General features: G+C 52.9%; 1 long non-coding RNA gene across 1 annotated transcript; it reads left to right on the forward strand.

Annotated features, from left to right (window-relative positions):
• The first annotated feature begins 3,466 nt into the window (after positions 1-3,466).
• Positions 3,467-17,734, forward strand: LOC128116765 (uncharacterized). Its single transcript, XR_008220593.1, has 2 exons — positions 3,467-17,009; positions 17,534-17,734. It is a non-coding gene; the product is annotated as an uncharacterized LOC128116765 (long non-coding RNA).
• The last annotated feature ends 760 nt before the right edge of the window (positions 17,735-18,494 follow it).

Consider the following 18,494-nt stretch of genomic DNA (forward strand, 5'->3'; position numbering starts at 1 on the left):
CCACCAGCCGGCCCCAGGATGCTCCAGGAAGTGCTGTGCATGACACCCGCCCCCAGGCGCCACCTCTTAGAGAAGGGACCATTGTCTCCGAAGGGTTAACGAGGAATGCAAGGAAGGGGCCCTTTAGCCATGATGCCCTCTGACCTTTCATAAATCAGAGGGGCTGGGGGCGAGGGGCTGCTTGGCAGAACTTGGTGGGGTGGGGACTTAGAAGCAGCTGCGCGCGACGTTGACATTGTTCCCACCATTCTGAGTGCAACAAATCCCTCTATTGTGTTCCTGGTTTATCTGGTTCCTCTTGTTTATGAGCAGGGCTCCTTTGGCAGTGGTTCCAGCCCTGGGCGGGTGGAAAGAGTGCTGGCACGCACTGAGGGGGGAGGGGCGGGAGGGGGCGCTGTCAATGCCCGCATTGTCCCCGCGCTTTTTGTTTCTACTGTAATGACATGTTGAGAGAGAGAGAGAGAGAGAGAGAGAGAGAGAGAGAGAGAGAGAGAGAGAGAGAGAGAGAGAGAGAGAGGAGCTGAGGAGGGAAGAGAACGGCAAAGAAAGAGCAAGGGCCCGGGTGTGGATTGATATCTGGGCCTGGGCGGATGTGCTGGCAGCTGGGCAGCAGGGCTGCATGGAGCCAGGCAGGGGTGCCTGGGAGGGGGCGGTGGCATGAGGGGTCAGCCAGTCTCCCCCACCCTAGCCTCTGCTGCCTGGCACCAGGTTCCCCCACCATCCGCCGGTCCTCCTCAGGCAGCTGGAGCGGGGCTAGTGCCAGGGTTGGGGTCTGCATTCCTCCGATGTGGCCCTGTCTGCCTGGGCTGCCTGGGCAGCTGGCTTGGCCTCTCACTTCCGTGTCTGAGGTCTGTGAAATGGGCAGTGCCGGGGCTGAAAGGCTGCCTGACCTTCTGGAAATAGAAGGGGGTTCTCCCTAGTCCTAGGGCTGTCCTCCTGAGCTCGGGCAGAGGAGGAAACATGCTGGGACAGAGCCCCAAACTGCCCCCAGAATGGCAATACCAAATGCCAGCTTGGCTCTGAGGGCCTCATCTCCCATCTGGGCCTCTGACCAATGTGAGGGGAGGGGAAAGAGAGGAACCTGAGCATGAGAGGTGGAGCCATGGGCCCACCCCACTCAGCCACAGGCTACTAGATGGCTCCTGAGTCTGTTTCTCTCCTCAGGTGTCAGGCTCCAGCCTGGGCTTATCTAGATGTGTGAATTCAAGATATCTGAAGGAGCCATGAAGCCCCTGGACCTCTGCGAGATGGAGGGGGCTCTGAGGCTATGGGCTTCTCCCTGCCACATTGTGTGTGGCCTTCTCTGTAACACCAGTTCGGAAGTCACCTGCCTGTGCCGGCCCATCTCTATGACACAGAGTGAACACTCTGTCTTTGGCCAGCCCAGACTCTGGGGAAGTTCTTTTCTGCCTCTGCCTCAGGAACCACACAGAACAAGTCAAGGCTCTCTGAGATTCTGACTCTTCACCTGTAAAATGCTGACAGTGGTCCCCGCTGTCCTTACCAGGTCACATGTGGATCTGTGGAAAGTTCAAGATCCCCCGAGATCCTCCTTGGCTAGGAGCTTGCTGTCCTGGGAGTACTTGAGGAGAGCCTTCACAGGAACCCAGCTTTTGTTTTGTTTGTTTGTTTGGTTGGTTTTTGTTTTTTTTCGAGACAGGGTTTCTCTGTGTAGCTTTGTGCCTTTCCTGGATCTCGCTTTGGAGATCAGACTGGCCTCGAACTCACAAAGATCCGCCTGCCTCTGCCTCCCAAGTGCTGGGATTAAAGGCATGCACCACCACCACCCGGCCAGTTTTTTTATTTTATTTTATTTTGTATTTTTTTACCTGAGGAGGGTTAGGGTAAAGGCCGTATATAGGCAGGATGAAGACTCAGAGCTCAGGCTAAGATCAGGGCTCAGTCTAGCATGAGGATTGAGGCTTAGTCAGTCAGAGGTAAGGATCATGGCTTAGATTGTAGCTAGGATCAGGGCTTAGTCAGGGGTTAGGATCATGGCCTGGGGTACAGTCAGGGTCAGGGCTCAGTCTGTAGCTGGGGGACAAATTCACTGTAGGAGAAAGTAAGGGTTTACTCAAGATCCAGACTCAGGATAAGGGTCCTGTCCAGGCCAAGGACCAGGGTAGTGCAGGGTATGGAAAAAGGCTCAGTAGGTAGACTGTGTCAGAGACAGGGTGGGTATTCATTCTAGAGTTAGGATAATGGTTCAAGCTAGGCTTGAGGCTTAGTCCATGACCAGGGAAAGTGCTCATTTTAGATTCAGGATTAGGGCTCATGTCTGTCTCCAAGATCAAGGCTGGTAAGTGTTCACTTTGGGTTTAAGGTCAGGCTACAGGCTGGGGTCAGGGCCAGGGTCAGGCTGGGGAAAGGCCTCTGGCAATCACCCAGCTTTGATGCACAATCTATAGCCAGTGTCTGTGGCTCTGTCTGTGGCTGGCCTGGGGCCAGGGCTCAGCTGTGATGTGGGTCAGGACCCTGTCTGGGGCTGTGTCTGTGAAGAGATGCTTGGGGGTTGGGAAACATGGCAAATGCAGAGAGATTGGGGAGGGTGGAGTAGAGGAGGTTGGACCAGGAAAAGAAGAGAGGTTCAGGAGCCCCTGACTGCGTGGAGAGATGCTGGTAGGAGGTTGCTAGTTAGGAAGATGTCCCCGTGGGGCTGCTCCTAAGTCTGGGGTAATGGTGGCTGAACTAATGTTGGGGGCATATGTGTGATGTGGGTAGGTCAGCATGGAGGCATGCTGATGCCTTCCCTACCTGAGTAGAGTCATCCTGAGCTGTGGGTACTGTTTCTTCAGCACGCAGGGTCTGCATCCCACAAGGGTCCCAGCCATCCCACATGACTGGAGTCCGAACCTTGCACAACCTGTCAGCTGAGAGCCTGTGGTAATTGGCTGGTGACTGGAGATGTTCCAAGATCAGGAACAGCTCCAAGGTCTAGCAAGGACCAGCTTAGAGGTGACTGGGCAGGATGACTATCAGGTCAGAGGTCAGTCTCAGTCTTATGTGCCACATACCTTTTCTCCTATCCTACCTAAGCAAACTCTGGTTACAGGCACATGACCAAGGCAAGCAGAGACAGGTCCAAAGTGAGGACATGGAGAGTGGTGGGCCCCACCCCAAACCCACATCTTCAGATGCTTTCTAAGAAGCCATGGGGACTGTGGTAGCATATGCATACAGGAAACCCTGGATTGGATTGAATCAAGGTCATTTTTTTTTTTTACTACCTAGGGAGTTTGAGGCCAGCCTGAGCTATATGAGATCCTGTCTTTAAAAAAACTAAACAAGCCGGGCGGTGGTGGCGCACGCCTTTAATCCCAGCACTTGGGAGGCAGAGCCAGGCGGATCTCTGTGAGTTCGAGGCCAGCCTGGTCTCCAAAGCGAGTTCCAGGAAAGGCGCAAAGCTACACAGAGAAACCCTGTCTCGAAAAAAAAAAAAAAAAAAAAAAAACAACAACAACAACAACAAAAACTAAACAAAGAAAAGTCTGTGGAATGAGATGGATGGCTTCCTGCCCTCCCCTCACTCAGACTCACCTGCAGCCACTGTCAGGCTTTTCTGGTTCTTTCCTGCCTCCTCTATTCAGGGGCTAAGCAGGTGAGGATACCCCCTCTGGTCACTGATGTCTTTCTCTTTTTCTCTCCCTGCCCATCTCCCAGACCTTTGGCTTCTGTGATGAGGGTCATCATAGATACAACGTCAGGGCCCAAAGGGACCTGAGGGACCTCCCATGCCCCTCACGCCCAGCATCACCTACTGGCTGTCTACTGTCTACTCAGTCTCTGCTGAGCATCCGATCCACAGAGGGGAGTCCCACAGGGGCCTTTCTGCTGCTGGAGGAGCCACTAACAGGAAAAGGCCTGGGCTCACAGGTTGCCCAGCTGGGGAAAGGACCAAGGAAGATTTCATGGCATTACTGACTTTGAGGTTTAGGTGTAGAAGGATAGACCAGGCAGGTATTAGCCTGGCTGGGGCTGGTGCCCGGATTTGCTGATGTTTGGTGTGGTGGTTCTGAGGAGCGTTTCCTCAAGGATGAATAAAAGGCCCTGCAGGGAGCAACCAGTGGCAAACAGCACAGTTTGAGGTTAGATCCAGTAGGGCTGAGCCCTGGTTCTGGTGCCTTCTAGCCCTGGTACCAGGGAGGAGCTAATGGGCCTCTTTGTACCAGGTTCATCTTTAAGAGGCCTGTGAGGATGAAAGTCTCACACGGCCCCTGCCTGTTAAATGGGACCACAGATGTCTGTCCTGCAATGGCCTGAGATACTGTCTTGGATTTGCCCAACTGTACCACCATCTTGGTAAGAATGTGGAGCGAGGCAGGGCGGGGTGGTGGCGCATGCCTTTGATCCCAGCACTCGGGAGGCAGAGCCAGGTGGATCTCTGTGAGTTTGAGGCCAGCCTAGTCTACAGAGCAAGATCCAGGACAGGCACCAAAACTACACAGAGAAACCCTGTCTTGAAAAAAAAAAAAAAAAAAAGAATGTGGAGCACAAAGACTCCAGATTGCAGAGTCCTCACTCACAGAAGCTATTTAGCTCCTGAGCTTGGAGAGTGAGAATCAGATGCCACAGGACTGCAGAGATGGCATCCCATATGACATCTCATAGCCACCTGTAAATCTACTTCCAGGGGACCCAACATCCTCTTACAGCCTCCGTGGGCACCAGGCATACATGTAGCACATGGATACACATGCAGGTCAAACACCTGCACCCATAAATAACCAACCAATTTTAAAAAATCAGACGCCAGCTTTTTGTTTAGCTATGGTGCCCAAGGGTTGAACCCACACATGCTAAGAGCAATCCCTACCATTGAGTCATGCTCCAACCCCCAGGAGCCAATTTGGTTACTGAAGCCATCGCTACAGTTGATGTGAGTCCTGAGGGTTGGACAGAGAGCATCTCACAGAGCCTCTCTTAGGGTCTACTTGCATCCCAAGCCAGAGCCCTTTCTCTATTTAAAGATTTATTTATTTGTTACGTATACAGAAGAGGGCGCCAGATCTCATTGCAGATGGTTGTGAGCCACCATGTGGGTGCTGGGAATTGAACTCAGGACCTCTGGAAGAGCAGTCGGCGCTCTTAACCTCTGAGCCATCTCTCCACCCCCCTTTCTCTGTTTAAGTGAGAGTTCTGTATTACACGTTTTCAGAGTAGAAACCTTAAGATAGTCACAGAAAATGGAGAGAAGAGCAGAGGCTCTCTGAACTCCACTGGGCCATTTGATGTCCCCCTTGGGGGAGGGCCCTGGTCTTTTCTGAAGATTCTGGGCTGTCATGGGGGTGGCAAGAGGGAAAGAAACTGTCTGGCAGGGGACCCTGCCATTGACACATGTCACCGTGCCCCCACTCTACCTGCGCCTGTGCTGGGCGTGGGACAATGGGCTACTGGGATGTGACATCTGTCAAAGTTGTTCATTCACCTTCAGTCACACACGTTACAAAGCAAGAGTGCTTTCCTAAAATCTGTAGAACTGCACGGTGTTCTAGCTCTGTTGACAGAGCGCTTGCCTAGAGTGCAGGAGGCCCTGCACTTGGTCCCCTGCACGACACCAAGCGGGTGTGATGGCATGACCTGTAATCACAGCACTCAGGAGGGGGAGGCTGGACGATCCGAAATTTAAGGTCATCCTCTGCTACATATGACTTCAAAGCCAGCTAAGGACCACATGGGACCCTGTCTCAAACAAAACCAAACCATGAAAATGACTTTCTTATAAAACCGTCTCAGCTTAGTGTCTCTCCATGCAAGCTTGCTACTGTATGTGTTTAGAAAGTATACATACACGCCGGGCGGTGGTGGCGCACGCCTTTAATCCCAGAACACGGGAGGCAGAGCCAGGCAGATCTCTGTGAGTTCGAGGCCAGCCTGGTCTCCAAAGCGAGTTCCAGGAAAGGCGCAAAGGTACACAGAGAAACCCTGTCTCGAAAAACCAAAAAAAAAAAAAAAAGAAAGTATACATACTATACAGTTAACCCTTTCAACCATTTTGGGGTGTGCAGGTCAGTGGCATTAATTGCATTCACACTGTGCAACTGTTACCACCTCCATTTCCACAACTCTCTCACCTTTCTTCTTTCTTTCTTTCTTTCTTTCTTTTTTTTTTTTTTTTGTTCTTTGAGACAGGGTTTCTTCTGTGTAGCCCTGGCTGTCCTCAAACTCTCTCTGTAGACCAGGCTGGCTTCGAACTCACAGAGATCCACCTGCCTCTGCCTCCAAGTGCTGGGATGAAACTTACGTGCTCTCTTATCTTTCTAAATTGAAAAACTTTTTGTGGCTCTTAGGCACTAACTCTCCAAGTTCCCCTCCCCTCCCTGGTAACCACCCCTCTCCTTTCTGCCTCTCACCTTGCCCTCTCAGGTCCATTATTTAAGCCTAGTCTTTTTGTCTCTGGCTTCTTTCGCTTAGCGCATGTCTTCAAGGGTCATCTGTGTCATACCACGTGCATGATGTGTGTATGTGGACATGACTGCCATGGTGCTCATGTGGAGGTTGGCAGACAAATCTGTGAAACTGGTCCTCTCTTGCCTCCTTTCTCTGGGTCCCAGGGATGGAATTTAGGTCGTTAGGAATGAATAGCAGGTGATCTCACCTGCTGACCCATCGCCCTGCCTCTCTGCCTCCCTTTTATGGTGAATAATACAAAGTCCATCATGGCACTGACAACAATCTGTTTACCCATGTGCTGTCTATGGGCCCTGGGTTGAGCCATCATTTGGCTGTGTGAGTCAGGCTGCTAGGAATAGGGGCAGCCTGGCATGCATAGGAATCTCTGCTTTTGGATTCTGTGCTCTTTTGTAGAGGGATCATTGATAAGTTTCCACACCCGAAGACTCTGCCTGTGAGAACAACACTTCGGGAAACCTAGGGAGGAGAGGGAAGGGACCAGTGAAGTTAGGCACTTGGTGGCTAACTGAGGATTCCCAAGCAGGCCAAGTGTGAGAGAGGTGAGCAGTGGTATTTTAGAGTCTGGCTGAGGAGTCGAGGCACCTAGCAGGGTGTGACTGTGAGGGGGTCCATCAATCCGGTGTAATAGCTCTGGCTTCTGCTGGAGGCAAGAATCTAGACTGTAGAAGAGGGGGCCGTGCTCCACTCAGGATTCGGCTCAGCTGCTGATGTCCCCCTTAGCCAGGGAACAACATATTGAGTGAGGGTTTTCCCCATAGCAGGTCAGTCTCCTGGAGTTCTTCATGGTCCTTGTAGCCACCCAAGAGGACATTGCCCAGGTAGCTTGCTCCTCCTTATCCTTGACTGGAGGCTCAGCTGGGTTTCCTTGCTCAGAAGCTTTCCCAAGAGGGTCCCTCCATGGTCACCCGTGTGCCTACTCACATCACACTCACTGTGTGCTTACAGCATGCATAGTCCACATACATTTTCCTGGCCACGCCCATCCAGAAACTCAACACTGTGCATGCATCTAATTGTAGTACTGAGGCACAGAAACACATATGCACATAAGCACACACCACAAACACATACCCCAAATCCACTGACATGTACATGTTCAAATGCAAGTGTGCACACTAGTCACCTGCATGTGTGCGTATACATTCACAGGCATGAACACTCACAGAGGAGCACGCGGCCATATACAGTCATAGCACACACACAGAGGAGGCGCAGGTGTATAACCTCACACACATGCATGCAACCACAGGACACTCAGATACACACCCTGTTCGTTCATTCTCATTTGCACACTCACACGTACTCCTTAGCTTTTTAAAATGATACTTACAAGCCTGATGTGGTGGCACACACCTTTAATCTTTGCATTTGGGAGGCAAAGGCAGATCTCTTTGAGTTCGAGGCCAGCCTGGTCTACATAGTGAGTTCCAGGCCAGCCAGGACTTCATGGAGAGACCCTGAGGCAAAAATAAAATAAAAATAAACTACACTTATGTATTTATTTAGTGTGTGTGTGTGTGTGTGTGTGTGTGTGTGTGTGTGTGTGTGTGTGTGTAGATCAGGGGACAATTTAGGGGTCCAGTCTCTCCTTCTACCATGTGGGTCTCAGAGACCAAACTCAATTAGTCAGGCTTGGAGGCAGGAGCCTTCATCTGCTGAGCCATCTCACCAGCTTCTCATCTACGTACTCTTCAAATTTTTTTTTAGATTTATTTGTCTTATGTGTTTGAGTGTTTTGCCTGCGTGTACATACAGCACCTGGACCTAGCGACTGCCACATGCCTCGGCAACGGCGGGCTTGGCTCATCCAGTGTCTGCTGCTCACTTCTTGAGGCATTCCTGATGGATGCCTCACCATCCCAGCGCGCACACAGAATCTGGTCGTCTCCCAGAGCTGAGCCCTCTCTGGGGGCAGTTGGCGCCAGCTGGGCAGTTTCTCCCATAGAAAACTCACTTCCCCAAGCTGGTGGATGAGACCTCTGGGCTGCGGCCTGTCTTGTCTGTCCTCCACAGGAGGGACTCAGGCGTGGTCTACGGATCCCACAGAATCAGGGTCTGAGGTGGATGTCACCAGAGTGACTGTCGGGGGCCACAGTGGTATGCCCCTCCTCCTCCTCCTCTTAGTCTCAAGGCCTGGACCCCTCTTTTGGGAAAGACCTTTGCCATATCGGCTCCCCTGGATTTGGAGCGCTTGGTTTGGGTCTGTCTCTGGGGCCTCTCCCGTTGGGACTCCTTTGTTACTATTTGCTAACCTGCCTTCCTCATAGGACTGTGAGCTCCCCAGAGACACACCTTGCCCTGTGTGCCTTTGGGAACCTAGTGATGCTGGCAGGGCTCACAGAGAGCTGGTTCCAGGAGTACGCTGTGTGGAATTCTGGTATTTTCTCCCTTACCTGACTTGTTCATTTCCTGATCAAGGTGACCTTCCTGCTGCCCCTAGGGAGGATTCCCACCATGGGCCTCTTTCTCAACTTCTACCTCCCCTGGGCCTGCCAGCCTTCAGATGTCTGAGGGAAACTCCAGGCTCAGGAGGAGACATGGTAGGTGTGGCCTTGTCTACCTTCTGGCCCTGAGTGGGCAAAGCCTAAGCCAAGTGACCAGGCTCCTTTTTCTTCCATGCCTGGGGCAGCAGGCTTGGTTAACCATGGGGACCATGAACCCCTTCCCTCAAGTGAGGATAAAGCTGATAGAATAGTCCTAGAGAACTTTTCTGCCTCAGGTCAATGTTCCTCCCTCCCGTATGACCTGAAGGTAATCTCGTATCAAGTCTCTCAGCCTCAGTTTCCCTCTCTGTAATACAGGGCTGGGTTGTCTCCCCTCACCCCAAGACCCTCTCCAGCTGTGCCCTTCTGTGACTGGAAGTCTGAGAGCAGAGGCAGGAAGGCCCCTCTTTCTCCACCTCCTCTCCCTGTCCCCCAGGGTCACCCCAAAGCTGCCCCTCCCCGGCTCCCTGGGACTTCCCTGCAGCTGCAGGCTGGGGAGACAATCAGACGCTTTAGAGAAATACATTTTTGGGCTAATTTGCCATGCGTAAGTGTTTCTCTTACCCTTTAAAGGCAGAGAACAAAGAGACCTTTCTGTGCCCGGGCAGGCTGCTGGGAAGGGGACCGCAGCTGTACGGGCTGTCGACCCTCCCTCCCTCCATCCCCGTAAGCATCCCAGCACACAGCCCCCGTCCCCCCCAAGAGGGACAGCCTGGACTTTCCCAGCCTCCCCCAGTCGCCAGTTTGGCCCAGCCCCCTCCCACCAGCTGCCCCAGGCAGGAGGGAAAGTGTGCGTGGGTGGGTGGCGGCTGAGTGGGGAGGGGCACAAGGAGAGAAAGCCACTCTCCACGTGGTTGTGGTGACGGTGACGGTGGCGGCCAGGCTTCGTGATGGTGCTGGCCTGCTGGTGTGTGTTGGTGTGTTCTCTGAGTTGTGCGGTGTGGTCACATGCCGATGGCTTCAGTCATCAGGTGACTCACCAGCACCGAGGCAATGTGGTGGTTGATCATTCATTCATTCATTCATTCAACTAGTCCGAGTTTCCCGTTAGTGTAGGTCTGTCTGTTGGTGGTAATAGAAAAAAAACTAATTGGGTTCCAGCGCTTCTAAGAGGCAGTGACATCTTTGGGAGGAAGCAATGTAAAACAGAAGCACAGAGCTGGAAGTGAGGCATGACATCCTGAGTGGGGCTGGGAGCTCCCGTGCACAGTGATGAGGAATGGGGTCAAGGTTAGCTCACTTGTCTCTGTGCTACCTAACTGGGTGGTGACTGTCTTGAGGCTGTGGGCTTCACAGTGACTGTCCCCAACCGTGATGCACAGCACTCACTGGGCATTTGTTCAGGCGGTCCTTCTGTCTAGAACCTGCTCCGTTCACGTCTCTGTTCTGTGGACTCCTCTGCTCTTGTACAGGGCCCTGTCACAGCTGTCTAGCCTCCTCCAGCAGGGCGTGGCCCCTCACCTGTCCTCCCTTGCTTCCCTGGTACACCCTGAAGCATGTGTGCGTGCGTAGTGTGTCCACACAGAGCCACACACCCCCCTCTCCCTTTCTGTCTCAGTTCATCTTCATGAACCTCCCTCCCCTCAGACAAGGACTTTGGATGCCACCCCCTCCAGCCTCATAAGACCAGCTGCTAATGTTTATGGAACACTTACTGTAGGGCAGACACCTGTCAGCCCACTGCATCACAGTGGCCGCTCTATGGGGCTGCCGACTGCCTGCAACTGTGTTACCCAGAGGCCAGCTGGGCTAGAGGGCGGTTTGGAGCTGCCTAGAATCATCAGCTTTTTAGGAAGGAGGTGTCAGAGACCAGATTCTGAACCATTGTATCTGCATAAACCAGGAGCCTCCCAGAGCAGCCCCCACCCCCTGGAGCTCGTCTGCGTGACATCCTGCCACGGGCTCTGTGTGTGCTCTGCCCTCCCCCGAGCCTGGACTCTCTGATCCCCAGGCACAAGAGAGACAGGAGAAGATGAAGGTAGAGATGTGGAAGTGGACCACATGAGGGCAGGCAGGTGCTGGAGAGCAGAACCAGAGCAGGTTCGTTTCCCTCCTGCTGTGGGGCACTGCTCTGGGTGAAGGGAGCCTTTGATTTCACGACCCTTGAGTAGGGCTGGGGGTATAGCTCAGTGAGTGCTTGCTCCGTGTGCTCACAACCCTGGGTTTGTCTCCAGAGCTATCTAAACCAGGTGTGGTGACTCATCCCTGCAACAAAAGTTCAAGGTCATCCTCGACTACATACGGAGTTTGAGGCCAGCCTGGGCCACATGAGACATATCTTAAAAAAAAAAAAAACATTACTATAAGGGGCCGATGACATGGATCAGTGGTGATGACACTTGCTGCTAAACCTGACAACCTGAGTTCAGTTCCCAGGACACCCCGTGGCGGAACGAGAGAGCTGACTCCAAGTTGTCCTCTGACTTCCATACATGTAGCAAGGCACACATGCATGTACCAAGGCACACATATGCTCTTGCTTTTGTGCTCTCCTTGTCTCTCTCTCTTTGTATGTGTGTCTCTCTCTCTCATTTATAAAATCAGCAATTCTTTAAAGGAGAAGAGAAGAAAGAAAGAAAAAAAACCCTTGAGAGATCCCTGTGGTCCCCAGCAGACAGCAGAAGTGGGCAGCATGCTGACAGCTGTGCAGATTCCAGATGCAGGGCGACTGTACCTGTGCGCAGGTGTGTTAGTGCGAATGTGCAGTGCGGGGCTGCCTCTGCCCGTGCATGGATCAGAGGATGGTGACCGCACAACGTGGAGGAGGCACACCTTCCCATACACACGCACGCACGCACGCACACATGCACGCACACCTGTGCACATCAGACCTACTCCTCTGTAGCACGGATGGAACAGCACGCTTCTACTCTCCCGGGATTCAGGGGAGCATCCATTGTGACGGACAGGCCCACCGGAATGGGGATTCTGCTAATCTGCCACCAGCCTGCAAGCACAGACCATACCGTCCCAGCTTACTGATGAGAACTTAAGGTGTTATGTTTCTACCAGGGAGCTAGGGAGGCTGGACTTGGGGACAGTCTGTGTCTCTTCAGGAAGCACAATCTGAGAAAAGAAAGTACCCTGAAAAACTGCTGGGAAGTAGAAGTAAAGGCAGCAGAGAGAGGAGCATTGCCCACCAAGGGCTGGAGCTTAGGGACTGATTAGGACAAAGAGAGGCCAGATGGTGGTGGCGCGTGCCTTTAATCTCAGCACTTGGGAGGCAGAGACAGCCGGATCCACGAGTTCAAGGCCAGCCTGGTCTACAGAGTGAGTTCCAGGACAGGCACCAAAACTACACAGAGAAACCCTGTCTTGAAAAACAAACAAACAAACAGGAAGCTGGAGAGCTAGCTCAGTGATTTAGAGCACTTACTGCTCTTGCAGAAGATCTGGATTCGCTTCCCAGCACCCACACCTCAACCCTCTGTAACTCCAGTTCCAGGGGATTTGATGCCCTCTTCTGGCCTCCACAGGCACCAGGTATGCACATGATGCATAGACATAGATGAACTCATATACATTAGTAAACTAAGTAAATACATACAATGTTTTAAAAAGAGGAGGAGCAGTGCCAGACATCCTCACCGGCCCTTGGACAGGAGTGGAGTAGGCTGCTGTCTAATTTACACAGAAAAGGGAAAGCTAGGCACGGAGGCCCAGGCTTGTAATCCCAGAACTGGGCCGGCTAAGGCAGGAGATTGCTCAGTTTAAACCAGCCTCGTTTTAAAACAAAATGAAACAAAACAACTGAAATCAAAGGAAGCCCTAGTTTGACCTCTTCAGTTCAGAGAAACCCAAAACAGAGATAGGAGCTGAGGGAGAGAGGGAGGGTGAGAGCGGAGATGAAGAGCGGCAATGGAGGTCCACTCAGAAAGTAGCTCCTAAGCCTGCTGCGCACCAGGCTGAGGACTCAGCCTCACAAGCCCTGTCTCAGGGCGGCTGCAGCCTAGGAGGGGACAGTCAGATGAGCACTACTTAGTGCCACGAGGGCAAGGGTCAGAGTGGGAACTTGATAGACCATGGGAAAGAACTCTCCAGGAGGTAGCATCCGGCTTGGGTTTTGAAGGATGTAGAGGAGTTGAGGAAGACCGACCAGGGAGTGGGGGAACTGGTTTCCATATCACACAGGCAGGATGTGCTGGCTCCTGTGTTTGTAACAATTGAAATCAGAAGCCAGTCTGTGCTCCAGAGACTGGGTAGCAGGGGGCCAGTGGTAGACTTCTCTTGCTTCTCTGCTGAGGTAAGAGCTTGGATTCAGTTCCCCAGCTCCCTCCTAGTTCCAGAGCCTCAGTCCAACCCCTTCAGCACCTCAGTGTCACCTCGGCAGCACCCCTCAGGTCTCCTAAACACCTCAGTGTCACCTCTTCTGTGTGACTTGGACCAAGGCATGAAGGGGCTGTTCCACACCAACTCACGACAGTAGCGGCCTGCCTTGGGTTGGGCAGCGGTAAGTTTGGGCTTCTATTAGTAGCCAGTGGGACACACTGAGGGATTCTGAGCACAGCAACAATGTCATGAGTCCAAGACTCACCTATGAGCTTGACAGAGTTAAGAAGCCTCTAGGGGAGCCAGGCGAAGGGCCCTGGGCAGTGATTTGCTGGTAGGAGCTTAGTAACCAGCTCTGAGGGTGATGGAGAACAGAGAGGTCGATTCGGATTTTCAGTGTTAAAATCTCCCCTCAACCAGTGTCAAGTTACCAAGGGAAAACCACAGCTTAGAAGTGTGGGGTGAGTAGAGCAGTCGGCTCTCAGGAGCTGGTGTGAGCTGACTCCAGCTCGCTGCCTCTCCAGGGCTGTAGGGTGCAGTTTCTAAGTCGGTGGGTACCCAGCCCTCCTTCTGTCCTGGTTTATCGCTTACTCCAGGGGGACAAGCAGATGGTAGCCAGGGTGGGCAAGCCATCTCTGGTCTGTCTGAGGCCCTGACCTACATCTCAGCTTTAGCTCGGTGAGCGTGTGTTGTGACTCAGGCACACTTCACCCCACGCTCAGGGCTGTGTGAGACCACTGGAGGACCACATACAGAAGGGGGCTAAGGGCAGCATGGGCTGGGCTGCACAGGGATAAAGGCAAGGCCTCTCCCACTCTACCCTTAGCTCATTTGTGGGACAAATCAATCAGCTGTCACAGGGAGTGCGAAGTGAGGGAGGGGCTTGAACAGTCCCCAGGCAAGGGACTCCAGACCACCCATGCCTCAGCCTACCTGTAATGAGATGTGTCTCTGGGCCTTGGCATATCTGGCATTGCCCCCCTCCCTGTCTCTGGGAAAAGCCCTAGTCTAAAGGGCTTGGATCCAACATGGCCTCCAGTCTGCTCAATCTTTCTCAGGCTCATTTATCAATCAGGGACAATACTTCAATTTTTTAAAAGTATATTGTTGTTTTATTTAGTGTAGTTGTTGTCATATAGATTTTGTTTTTGTTTAAATTTTGTAAATATTATTTTTTATTTATTTACATGTCTGTGGAGAGGGGCATCCACAGAGGGTGTATGACTCCCTGGAGCTGGAGTTATGGGCAGCTGTGAGGTGCCCCACGTGGGTGCTGAAAACTGAACTCAGGGCCTCTGGAAAAGCAGGAAGCACTCTTCCCACTGAGCCGTCTCTCCAGCCCTTGTTTTATTTTTAAGCCATATATCTGATAGAAGAGTCCACTAAATTAGTAAAAAAATTCGAATGTACCACAACACAAATTCCACAAAGGTTAACATTTGACCTTGTCTGATCTATCTATATTTTCCTATCATTTTCTTTTCCATTCTTCTCCGTGCTTCTGTAAGACATGCACAAGCACACACACACTACACATCATGCACACACACTACACATCATGCACACACACACTACACATCATGCACACACACACAACACATCATGCACACACACCCTACACATCAAGGACACGTGCTGAAATAAATCTTCATTCCCCATGATTTGGCATGTTTCATTAAAGCAAGGTGCTCTTTTTATCTAATTACAATGTAATTATCCAATATCAGAAAATCAGCATTGCTGCTGGATAATCCACAGACCTCAGTTTTATTAGTCATCAGTTATCTCACTAACATCCTTTATAACGATGCTGTTTGGACCTTGTATGATGGTTGCCAGGGTTAAATGGATGTCCTTGACACAGAAGAGCCCATTCAGGACAGGGTTGACAATATGGCTCCTTGCTACCCTCCCTGTCTCCCCCATTCTTTCCCGGGGTCCCCACCATGTCTGTGGGCACTCCTAAGATCCAGACAGGACTGTGGCCATGCCCATCTCCCCCTACAGACATCAGACTCCTGAGGGTGGAGAGTGAGTGGCATTCTCCTCTGGGTTCCACCAGCTTAGCACAATCCTGACACCTGTGACTTTGATAAGTCCCCGGCCTTGGCCCTCACGCCAACTCCAGGCCCTGGTCCCAGACCCTTCACAGGTTTCCTGGCTAGGTGGCTGTTCCTCCTCATCTGGCTGCCGCTTCCTCATGTAGGACGTGGGTAGCTTCTAGAGTTGCTTCTAGCCCCCAAATGTCCACGTCTCAAACCTGTGTTACCACCCTGCCCCTAGACCAGGCCCCACCACTTCCTGGCACATCAATGGCCTCACTGTTCTTGAATGATCCAGGCATGAAACTTTCGAATTCATCACCCTCATGGCTGGTCATCAGCCTCCGCCGTTTTTCCCTCAAGCCATTGTTCATGTCCACCAACCCCTTCCAAGGGCTCTGGTCCCCTCTTTCTTGGACTCTGTTCTGGTCTGAAGTTGGAAGCTTCTGTCCACTTTCTAAATGGCCAACTCCAGCAGAGCACCAGGGGTCATACTGGGGCCCACAGTTTCCTGGCAGGAAGTGACTTAACATCCACGAGTGTTTCCACCCTCAACAACCTCTGAGCAAGGAGCCTTGCTGCACCCTGGAGGCTGGGGCCCAGGAGAGGCTGGGGACACTGGGATTAAACCTGGAAGAGGAAGGAGCCCTAAGGGGTGTGTGCAGAGCACCACACTGAGCTTTGACCATTCAAAAATGCCCTTGCCTCCCAAGCTCATTCTCACCCACCATCAGCCATCACCACTGCTCATGCCCTCTGCTCACCTCCACTGGGCCCTGCCCTCGGTCAGACACGGGGTAAGGACCCAATGATGCCACACACTAACACCATCCACACTGTGCACACACACAAGGGGCAGCAGGTGCCACCCTTCTGGGATCTGGAGCTTGGCAGAGGACAGTGGAGCTGAGCCTTGAAGAATGAGCAGGATTCTCCCCGGAGCCAGACCCGGGCAGGGGAAGTGGTGTGCACGGAGTTAGGGACTTGGAAGCATTTAGGGGTGCTCAAGCTGGGAGAGGTGAGGTGGCCAGACTGGGGGACAGTGAAGCAAGGCTGAGAAGGGCTTGTGGATTAAGGGACTTCTGATCAGAGATGTGTGGCCTCGGGGACCCTTATTGCCATCCACAACTGCTGTCTTCTAAATGGGGTCAGCTTCTCCGATCTGGGATCTGGGAAAGCAAGAGGGTACCGGCTGAGCCCTTGCCATTTTGCACAGAGCCACAGAAGAAAGGGCTTTGGCCAGGGTGATCATCTGTCTTTGGGGAGAAGCCAGGCGGGCCATTGCCCTGAGTCTAGAGGGTTGGGGCTGAGGAAGGAAGGGGTTCAAGCCTGGTGCCCCAAGTGCCTTTGAGGAGGACCGGTTGGGTGATAGGCCTAGCTGCTGGGAATCCTGGGAAAGAGCCACAGTGCCCACGGGGCCTCGCCAAAGCAAACCAAGCTCTGCCTCCCTGTGCTAGAGGGTGGGGGGTAGGGGGGTGTCTGGCCCCAGGGGAACGGGAGGAACCGGGTGGCGGATTTGTGTTTCCACTTGATTTCCTCGGTTGTTTTCCAAGCGTGGTAGCGGTATCCTGAGGGGCGGGGTGGAGGCGGAGAAGCCACCGGAAGGCGCCATAGCCCCACGGCTGCCTGCCCCCCATGTGACTTGGCTGACGACAGTACTGCGTGGAAAGGCCTAGAGGCTTCCGTCCTGGGCTGCTGGACAAGTGGGTGGCGTTGACCGAGGCACTGGGCCCACACGGGCCGCGCCCCGCGTGATCCGTTGTCTCCAAGCAGGCTGCCCCACTTGGGTCGACCCTTTGATCCCGTGAGTTCAGAGTGATCATGTTGGTGGCTGGCCCCCCAGGCTGTGTCATCCTGGGGGCCAGGTACCTAAACAGGCCTGGGGCGTACATAGCTAGCTGCCTTTGTCTCTCTCGCTTCCTCTTCCTGCTCCCGCTGCCGCCGCCGGTTTGTGGGTCCACCATTCTGGGCCTTGCTGCCTGCCCCCAGCTGGACTCCCCATTCCAGTTGGTGCCTCTCTTGCCTTCTTGGGCTCCATGCTCTGGTCACTGCCTCAGCGGTGGCCTTACCCTTTCTACTCACCCCTGCTTGCTCTGACCTCCTCCCTCGCCTCCGGATCGGCTCAGACACTGCCTGGTTGAGGGGTAGCCGACCACTCCCAGCCTCTGTGAGGTTTTCAGCTACTCCACTGAGCAGTGGGATTGTTCCAGAAGAACCGAGGACCTTCACCCCACCCCAGTGGGTTGTTGGGGTAGGGTGGGGAGAGGTGTCGGGGAAGGGCTGTCTCCTAATCCTAGCTAAAAGTCCCCATTCTTCCCATTCTTACAGCAGCCATGCAGCCTGGGACATTGCTCTGAGACTCAGTTTCTCCCTCTGGAAAATGAGAATGGTAATAGTACTGGCTTCCCGGAGAGGCCGCGTCAGTGAATCAGGATAAAAACCACAGATCCTCATATCTCATATCCCAGGGAAGCAGAGGCCACAGGCCGAATGGGAGCGTTAACAAAATTAAAACCACACTGAACTGTTTACTTTTTATTTACTTACTGAGACAGTGTCTTACTATGTGCCCCTGACTGGCCTGAAATTCTTGTGTAGACCAGGCTGGCCTCAAACTCACAGAGCTCTACCTGCCTCCACCTCCAGAGTGCTAGCATCCAAGGTGTGCTCCACCACACCTGGCTGGGTCATTTGTTTTTAGTAGGAACTCCCAGCATCAGGCTGTGTAACTAAATTGAAGTTAATATTTTGTAATGCCTCCTACATGCCAGGCCAGGGATTCACTGAGGGGCCATCCTCATCCCTGGAGTTTGTTATTTTACTGGACAATCAATAAGAAAGGCACTAGTATGGTCTCCTTCATTCTACGGATGAGAAAATAAAAGACCTGGCGAGGTCAGGGCTTGCTTCAGGGCGTGTTTCAGTGAAAGGGTTTACATTAGAATGTAGACAAGAGTCTTCTTACTGCGTGGTCCTCCCTCTGCCGCTGTGAGTCCTCCCCTCCCTCCCTGATCCCTGCTGCCCACCCGTCCCCCAAGTCCTTCTGTCCGCCACTCTTCTGCCTCTGTCTCTCAATGCACAGCCTGCGGCAGTAGTCCACCTGCTGGATTGTTGTGAATTGTGCGCATGCCTGGACCCCTTCTGTTTCCACCCGCAGCCTTCCCCGCATGGGCTCTTCTCTTGACGCTATCCTAAGGGCTTGAAGTGGCTGCTACAGACAGATAAGGGTGCCAGGACCTGGGGCTGCCCAAGGGCCCATAACATGTCACCTCTCTGCAGCTTCAGTCCC

The sequence above is a fragment of the Peromyscus californicus genome, unplaced genomic scaffold, assembly GCF_007827085.1.
Source record: "Peromyscus californicus insignis strain IS unplaced genomic scaffold, ASM782708v3 Scaffold_20__1_contigs__length_68692818, whole genome shotgun sequence".
Taxonomy (NCBI): Eukaryota; Metazoa; Chordata; class Mammalia; order Rodentia; family Cricetidae; genus Peromyscus; species Peromyscus californicus.